An 8,513-nucleotide genomic window follows, 5' to 3' on the forward strand; every position below is an offset into this window, starting at 1 on the left:
TAATATTATTTACTAAAATATAACCTAAAGATTAACTATTATTTTTATTTTTACAATGCTTCCTATGTAACTTAACATGTTAAATAATTCTGTTCACCTCTCTTTTGGATGCTTCAGGAGCTCTCTGTAGCATTCCAAAAATAGAGGTCAGAAAAGATTATTTTGAAGCTGAAATTTGATTTTGGGAAGCCTATTAAAGATGCTAAAAGTTTAAAAGACTTGATATTATGAACTAAAATTCCAGGTCACCAAAAGTCATCCATTTAGCCAAAACGATGACTCAAAAATTTTTTTAAAGGCAAAAACCTTTGCTCATTGATAGAAGATAGCCTTCCAAACAATCTGTCTTTTGTCTTTCCCTTTTTTTTTGGTATTATATTTAAAAGGTTAAAAAAATTTCATTATCATTATTATTATTCTTGGAGATGGAGTCTCACTCTGTAACCCAAGCTGGAGTGCAGTGGCACAATCTCAGCCCACCGGAACCTCCGCCTCCCAGGCTCAAGTGATTCTCATGCCTCAACCTCCCAAGTATCTGGGACTACAGACGTGTGCCACCACGCCTAGCTAATTTTTTTTTTTTTTTTTTTTTTGTATTTTAGTAGTTACAGGGTTTCACCATTTGGCTACCTGATGGGCCATTTAAACATCTATAAAGGGATTTCATTCAATTGTCATTTTTAATGCATGTTTTCTGGTTCTACAAAAGCTTTCCCATGCAAGAGGGCTGATGTTATAACGATAGATTATTATGCTACAATGTATTTTTACCAGGTAAAGAAAGCTTTTTATGGTTTGCTGAGGACAACCGCTTTACAATCTAGAGCCCAAAGTTTGGATCTTCTGAAAACATCAGAGAAAGACTGTCCTTGCCACACTACAGCAAAACTTCAGGACGCTGAACTTTGGGTTCAGAATGTCACAACTAGGAAGAGTCCCCTCTATACTCTTGGAACTATATACCCATTGGAACCCTTAAGGTAAAGCTAACCAGGACAGTTTCTCTCTGGAAGAAGATGGCATCCTTAATGTGAACAGCTTTTTCCAAAATCATGGATCAAGACTTCTCTACTCTCATGAAACCCTTATCTTTGAATATATTTTTTTGCTTATGCCTCTATGAACAATAGAAGTGAAAAGGGGGTCTATTATGTGCACTTATAGGGTATACTTTTATTGGTGAAGGATTTTGCAGCCAGCCTTTTCCATGAATAACCTTATACTTTGGTAGATAAAAAATGAAGACCCAATGTAGGTGAGAAACTTTAGTGGTACATATGTTGCCTCATAATCAGTCAAAACCCCTGTTAACCCACATCATGGGTTAAAGAGAACATTGTCATCAGGAGGCTTTCAGTCTTCTAGCAAGCCATCATTTGTTAGGTCCTTTTTCCATGATTTGGAATAAAAGAGGCAATAATTAGAAATGTATCCCTCATTATATGCTCTATAGCAGATTCTACTGTAAAGCCTATGGTTACACAACAAAGTTTACATTCTCTTGTGAAAGTTATGCTAAATAATAGAATTAGCTAAATAGAAAAGTACCTGTGCAACTGCTGGCACTTGTGGCCTATGGAGAAACACATCAAATGTAGATTATAAAACTTCAGTTCTAGGGGATTAATGAAAAGACCACATAATCATGTGAGTAGACTCTTCATCTAACTTATTATTTAATCTATTTAATTTTAGGTGCTTTGGTTTATAGGGACCCTGGATAAGGAGCATACTCCAAACTGTTGGTATTATCCCCCTGATAGTCATAATAATAGTCTCCGTAGTATGCTGTATTCTTTCAAAGGTTTTAAATGTTTGCATGCAGCCATCTCTAGAACATCAAATGGTCTCTCTTCAACTGGAAAGACAAAAGCTGAAAGAGGATGCCGTAACCTATGAATGACATGCTGAGACCAGAAACCTAAAAGGATGTAACTGAGAGTGGCGCTAAGGCCCTACGTTTTGGTCACACTCTCACCTAAGTGACAACCTGGCCAAAAAGGGGGAATTTTTTTAAAACAAAATTATGGGAGGTCATTGTTTTGGACTGAGCTCATGCACTAGGCCCCAGTAGACCAAACTAAACTAAAATGGAGTCGCTTATGCTAAATGTGACATAATCAAACTAAGAATTTAAGGAAATGGATCCTAGAACAGACTAGTTTAGTTTTTCTCCTGTAGACAGAACGTTCCAACATAAAGAGGTATCCTCTACTCAGTCCTTGTTCCCTCCTTGGAAAACCCACTGTTCTGCTGTTTCCCAGTGGGTTTCAAGACCGTATAAGTACATTTACCATGGTGTTAGTGACGTCAATAACTAAGGTTTTGGTCATTCTCTCAAAATTGAGAAAATGACCAAAATGGGGGAATTGTTAAAGCAAACTAAATATGGCCTGAGAAGGACTCCATACTTCTACATTTGAGTCTTTGTGGATGAAATGTAACCTAGCTTAATAGTTAGACAAGACTGAAAACCTAACTTAGGAGTATGTGCCTGTAACTATAACTGAGTCTTGGCCAATCCCAGAAGCCATACTTCAACCACTCATAGATTGCTAATTGTTCAAACTGTGTTCAAATAAGGCAGACGCCAACCTACAACAATCCAGCTGTTTCTGTACCTCACTGCTGATTTCTCTATGTCAATTCCCTTTTTTTGTGTATAAATCTTCTTCCACCACATGGCTACGCTGGAGTCTCTACGAATCTTCTGTGATTCTGGGGGCTGCCTGATTTACGATGAAGTCCCTGCTCAATTAAACTCCTTTTTTTTTTTTCAGTAGGAAAATAACATGCGAAAATGACAGGCAGAGAAAATGGCCTAATGACAGAAAATTTAAGAACCTCAAAGTTTAACTCTCAACCTAAAAAATAAACAAAAAACTAAACCATATTTGTGATGAAAATATATCTGTTCTTGTCTTTTGGCATTTGGAGATTGAGAAATCAGGAACTATTTATGTACCTAATGCATTTAGTCAAAATTTGTTTTTACTGAAGGGAAGAAACTGGAAAGGAACAAAGACACTCATTGCATTTACTGCTTTGCTGCAAGGCAGTAAAACATGTTAACTAAACCATCAGTTCTTGTGTGTCTACCAAGAATTCACTTTACTTTACAGATCTCATTTTAGAAAATATTTATTGATATTTGAAGCAGATATCATTTAATGTACTTATATCATGTATTTTTAAACTTTGTTTTGTTTATATTTCAGTGAAGGTAGTAAACAACTGTTCACCATTTAATAAAGGTAATTTTATATTTCTAACTTGGTATCTTTGTCCTGTTTCAAGCTGCTCTCCCTTTGTCTTCATGTAAAACTTTGAAATCCAAAATTAGATACAAATAAGCACTAAAATTTTAGATAATACAGGCCAAGAATTTAATATTTTGCATTTTAATAAAATACATTGGGGTAATTGCTAGGCAGTGATTTCTATGTTCTTGATAGAAGCTGGGAAAGCAGTTAAGATAGATTTTGTAAGAGAAAACAGAATTAAATGTAACTAAAAGTCCATATTTCACATAAATCATTAGTAAATTTTACTACTAAAGCATAAATATACTTTAAACTTTTAAATATAGTAGGATAGAGTCTATATAACACCATTTAGCCTAAGCAACAGTGGCATGTTGTTAAATGCTTAACAACCCATGTTCCTGAGGCTGGGGAGCCCTGATTTGTTAAGTTTGCTGACTTCTGTGGTCTAGGTATTCCTACCATGACTGATTTCAGACTACCAACTTGATATCCACCAGCTAGTAAAATTTTTAAAGCTTATCAATTGGTTCTTGCAAGCTAGTACAAGTTAATTCCAGAACCAGACTGTAAACACTGATAATAGTATACTACCACTTAACAAAATATTTACCCTTTTCATATTCTAAATGTTAACGGGATAAACTAAAAACTCTGAAATGCATTTATAAAATATATGAATATAGGGGTGTATGTATTGCATATTTATAAATTTTAAATATAGTACACTAGACTCATTTAAAAATACTACACTCAACCCAATCCTATGCTTTTAGGCCCTCATTAAATTTATTTCCTTAAATTTTTTTAAAAATATAAGCAAAGAACACACGTTATTAAGTGAATTCTTATGCTACATATAAATGTTACTGGTGTCACTGCTTGCGTATATTGCTGCACACACACACACACACACACACACACACACACCCCTTGAGTTTTTAAATAACTCAATTTAGTACAGGTGGTTGGGCTGTGGCAATGATCCTCTTTCCAACATAACTAAATGATGCTTTTCCCTATGTTCCATGGCAGATTTATGGCACTGCCTAAAGCCTAATGAATCACAACATTAATTTTTTCTCAAAATGCACTTACATAAAAGACAACATGTACTTTAAAACGTGTAATATAAAACATGCACTGTGTTGTCAAGTTTTCAGCTTCTACCTTTTTTTAACCAATAAAAATGAATGTAAATCTAACTAACTTAAAAATAGTGTTTTCCTAGACCAAAGAACCAAGAACATTATGCTAGTTTTAAGATGTTTAATTTGAAAATAGAAGTACTTTCTCTATTGATCTTATTTGATGCTATGCACAGGGAAAATTTTCATCAAATCTTTGAAGGTGATTAAAAATTCTTCTCCCATTAACTAGTGGCCTGTAAAACTATCACTGAATAAAGGAGCTGGGCAATGAAAGCAATGTCAAAGCTAGGATTTACATAAGCAGCAGCAAATGCTCCTGTGACAAAGTACAGAAATGTCCTACCATTTCTCACTTATGCTAAAATGTGGTAGGTTCAAGTAAAAATCATGCTGGCTATTGTGAATGAGTAACAGCCATTCTTGGATTACATTAGTAGAGATTTTCATCGGAGAACACCAGTGGTTCTCAAGGAAGGGTGGGAGGTGACCTTGTTCCCCAGGGGACATTTGGCAATGTCTGCAGATATTTTGGTTGTCAGAACTTGAAGTGGATGAAATGTTACTGGCATCTAATGCGTAGAGACCAAAGATGCTGTGAAATACCCTATAATGCACAGGACAGCATCCTACAATAAAAAGCCAAAATTCAATAGAAACCTTGTACTATACCGAAATATTTGCACACATGTAAAAAATCACACAGGTGAAGAAACGGAGCATGACTAGCACCACTGAGGCCCCTCACATGGCCCTCCCTAGTCACAACACCCTCCATTCCCTCTGGAGGTGATCTCTGTCTCAACTTATGTGACAATTGTTTCCCTACCCACATTTATAGTTTTTCTGTCTATGCATGTATCACTAAATATTAGAGAAGAGTATTGTCAGTCTCGTATTTTATATGAATATAATTTTTAGATGAATATTATACTTTCATCAGATTTTCTTTAGCATCTTGCTTCTCTCATTCAACATTAGGTCTGTGAGGCTTATGCATTTGATTGAATGTAGCTGTAGTCTCTTCTTTTAAATTGCTGTGTACTATTGCATTATATGAACAAAACATGACTTACGTGTCCAATTTAATGCAGATAGATGGTTAGATTATTTCTAGGTTGAGTCTACCAAAGACAATGCCACTATGACCATCACTGTACATGAACCTTGGGACAGATGTGGACCAGTTGTTCTACATTATATACATAGGATAGAAATACTAAATTCTGGGGTGTGTGTATTTTCAGCTTTACTAGATAGTATTAAATTATTTTCCAAAATTGTTGTACCAATTTATACTCTTATGAGCAGTCTATGAGAATCCCTGTTAAATGACATCTCCTCCAATATTTGCTATTGTCAGATCTTATATCTGCCAATCCAGTAGGTCTATATCTTATTGGGATTTTAATCTAGTTGTCTGATCACTAACAAGATTGATAATCTTTACAAACAGTTATTGGCCAATTTCTTGTCTTTAATAAAGGGCTAGGTATTTTTTATTCTCATTTTTTTCTACCAGGTTGTCTTTCTTTTATTGTTTTGTAGCATTTCTTTGTATATCTTGGAAATTAATCCTTTTCAGTTACATGTAGATTTCCTTTCAATAATTTTATGATGTCATTTTGATTAATACAATTTCTTAAAGTTTTTAATGTATTTACCTACACTTTTCTTTTTGTTAGTATCTTTTGTGTCCTATTTAATATTTTTTTTTTCCTTAATGTAAGGCTACAAAGCTACTTTTCCTATATTATCCCTAAAAGTTTTCCAATTGTGCCTTTATTTTTTCAGGCCTTTTCACTCTTTAACTTTTTAATACTGTGAAGTAGGAGTTTAATTTAATCTTTTCTCAATGGGTCCCCAATTGTACCAGAAACACTTAGTGAACTGTATTAACTTTCCCTAGTAATCTACCACTCTGTCATAGTCTATTGGTACATATGTAATTCAATTTCTGAGTTGTCTGTTTTGTTTCATTGAACTACTTGTCTTTCCTGTACTAACACTATACTGTTTTAATTAGTATATTTCATGGCACATTTTGCTATCTGATAGATAAAATTGTACCCCTTTATCTGTCTTTTTTATTAGTTCCTTGGGTGTTCTTGTTTTTCTATTTTTTCATATACATTTTAGAATTATTTCATTTTAGCTAATCCTAAAATCAAACAAACAAAAATTGCTTATTAGTTTTACTGGGGTTACATTGGTTATATAAATTAAGGTAGAGTACTCCTTTTAATATACCTTAACGTCTTTCATTAAAGTTTTATATTTTCTCTATATAGATTATACAATTATTTGTCATATTAACTACTAATTATTCAACTTTTAATTCTATTTTAAATGGTCTTTGTATCATTTTTTTCAAACTGTATTTCTGGTACATAAAAATCCAAATGTTTTTGTATATGTATGTAAGTTTTATAAACACCAGACTTGCTAAACTCTTACTACTTTTTAAAAAATTGTCTGAAGCTTTGTGGCCAGAAGAGTTCTAAGATGATCCCTAAGATTTCTGCTCTCTGGTGGGCGCTCCCTTTGCATGTGGGCAGGGCATATGAGTATGATGGGATATCACTCCATGAATAGGTTTAGCTGTGTGGCAAAGATAAAAGGATTTTGCAGACGTGATTAAGGTCTCCAATTAGCTGACTTTGAGCTAATCAACACGGGCTTATTCTGGACAGGCCTGGCCTAATCAGTTAAGAGCTCTTAAGGAGTGAATGGGCTCTTCCTGAAAAAAGAGCTTCTGCTAACCCTGAAAAAGCAAGCAACCACCCTGTGAACTGCTATGGAGAGAGATGGCCTCTAACAGCTGACGACCTCAGTCCTACAACCACAAGAAACTGATTTCTGCCAACAACATGAATGAGCTTGGAAAAGGCCCCTGAGCTCCAGATGAGAACACCCAGGTCAACTCAGGTCATGAGCAGAGAACCCTGTTATATTCTCCTTGGCTTGTGGCCCATAAACAATGAGATTATAAATGTGTGGTTTTTAAGCCATTAGGTTTGTGGTAACTTGTTACACAAGCCTCTTTTAGATTCTTGACATACACAAATATATTCTAAACAAATAATGAGTCTTCCTTTCCCATCTTTATACCATTTACTTCTTATTCTTCCCTTAGCGCTTTAAGACCTCTAGTATAAAGTTGACTAGAAAAGGTGGTAGTGGCATTATTGTGTAGTTCTTTATATCAAAGGGAAGATTTTCAGTGTTTTGATGTTAAGTATGAGATTTACTATAGGTTTTTCATAGATGCTCTTTAATCAGTTTAAGCAATTCTTGTCTATCCCTAGAATTATTGTCAGGAATAAATGTTGACTTTGATCGAACACTGTTTCTGCACCTTTTAAAAATATCATATTTTTTCCTTCAAATGGTTACTGTGTTGAATTATATTAGCAGACATTCTAATGTTAAAGTAACCTTTCATTCCAGAGAAAAGGAGGTGAGAATAGCAGTTTAGTTATGATGCTGTATCCCTTTTATAAATTCTTGGATTCAGTTTGCCAATATTTGGTCTAAGATTTTTGCATTATGTTAATGACTGGAAATGAGTCTTAATTTTCCTTTATTTTTCTGGCTTCTTTGTGTTTTGATATCAAGAATATGCAAGTCTCATGCAATAAATTCTATGGAAGAGTTGGTTAAGATTGCATTTTTTTTCCTTACATGTCTTATAGAAATGAGTAGTAAAATATCTGAAAATGGAGGACTACTGAAGAATTGGACATGGTTTCTTCAGGTTGTAAAGAAAAATATGTTAAGTATGCTAACACTTAGAAACACTCGAATATAGCAAGCTAAAGTTGCTTAATCAATTAACCACTTTTGCAGAAACATATCTGCAGAAATGGGATGAGACTATAAATTAGTGTTTCCTGAACATATTTCACTATCAAACACTTCTTCGATTTTAGTTTGTAAAATAAAGTGTATTTTGTTTATTTAAAACTTTCTTCTTTCATTCAAAGATCCAAGACAAAGAATGTGTTTAGTCTAGTGTTTTATAAACATGAAATCCTGAATATGAAAAAATGCATGCTGAATTTAAATATTTAATGAGCATACATCAGTTTGTTAATAAATG

This window comes from Pongo pygmaeus, chromosome 21 (genome assembly GCF_028885625.2).
Source record: "Pongo pygmaeus isolate AG05252 chromosome 21, NHGRI_mPonPyg2-v2.0_pri, whole genome shotgun sequence".
Lineage (NCBI taxonomy): Eukaryota > Metazoa > Chordata > Mammalia > Primates > Hominidae > Pongo > Pongo pygmaeus.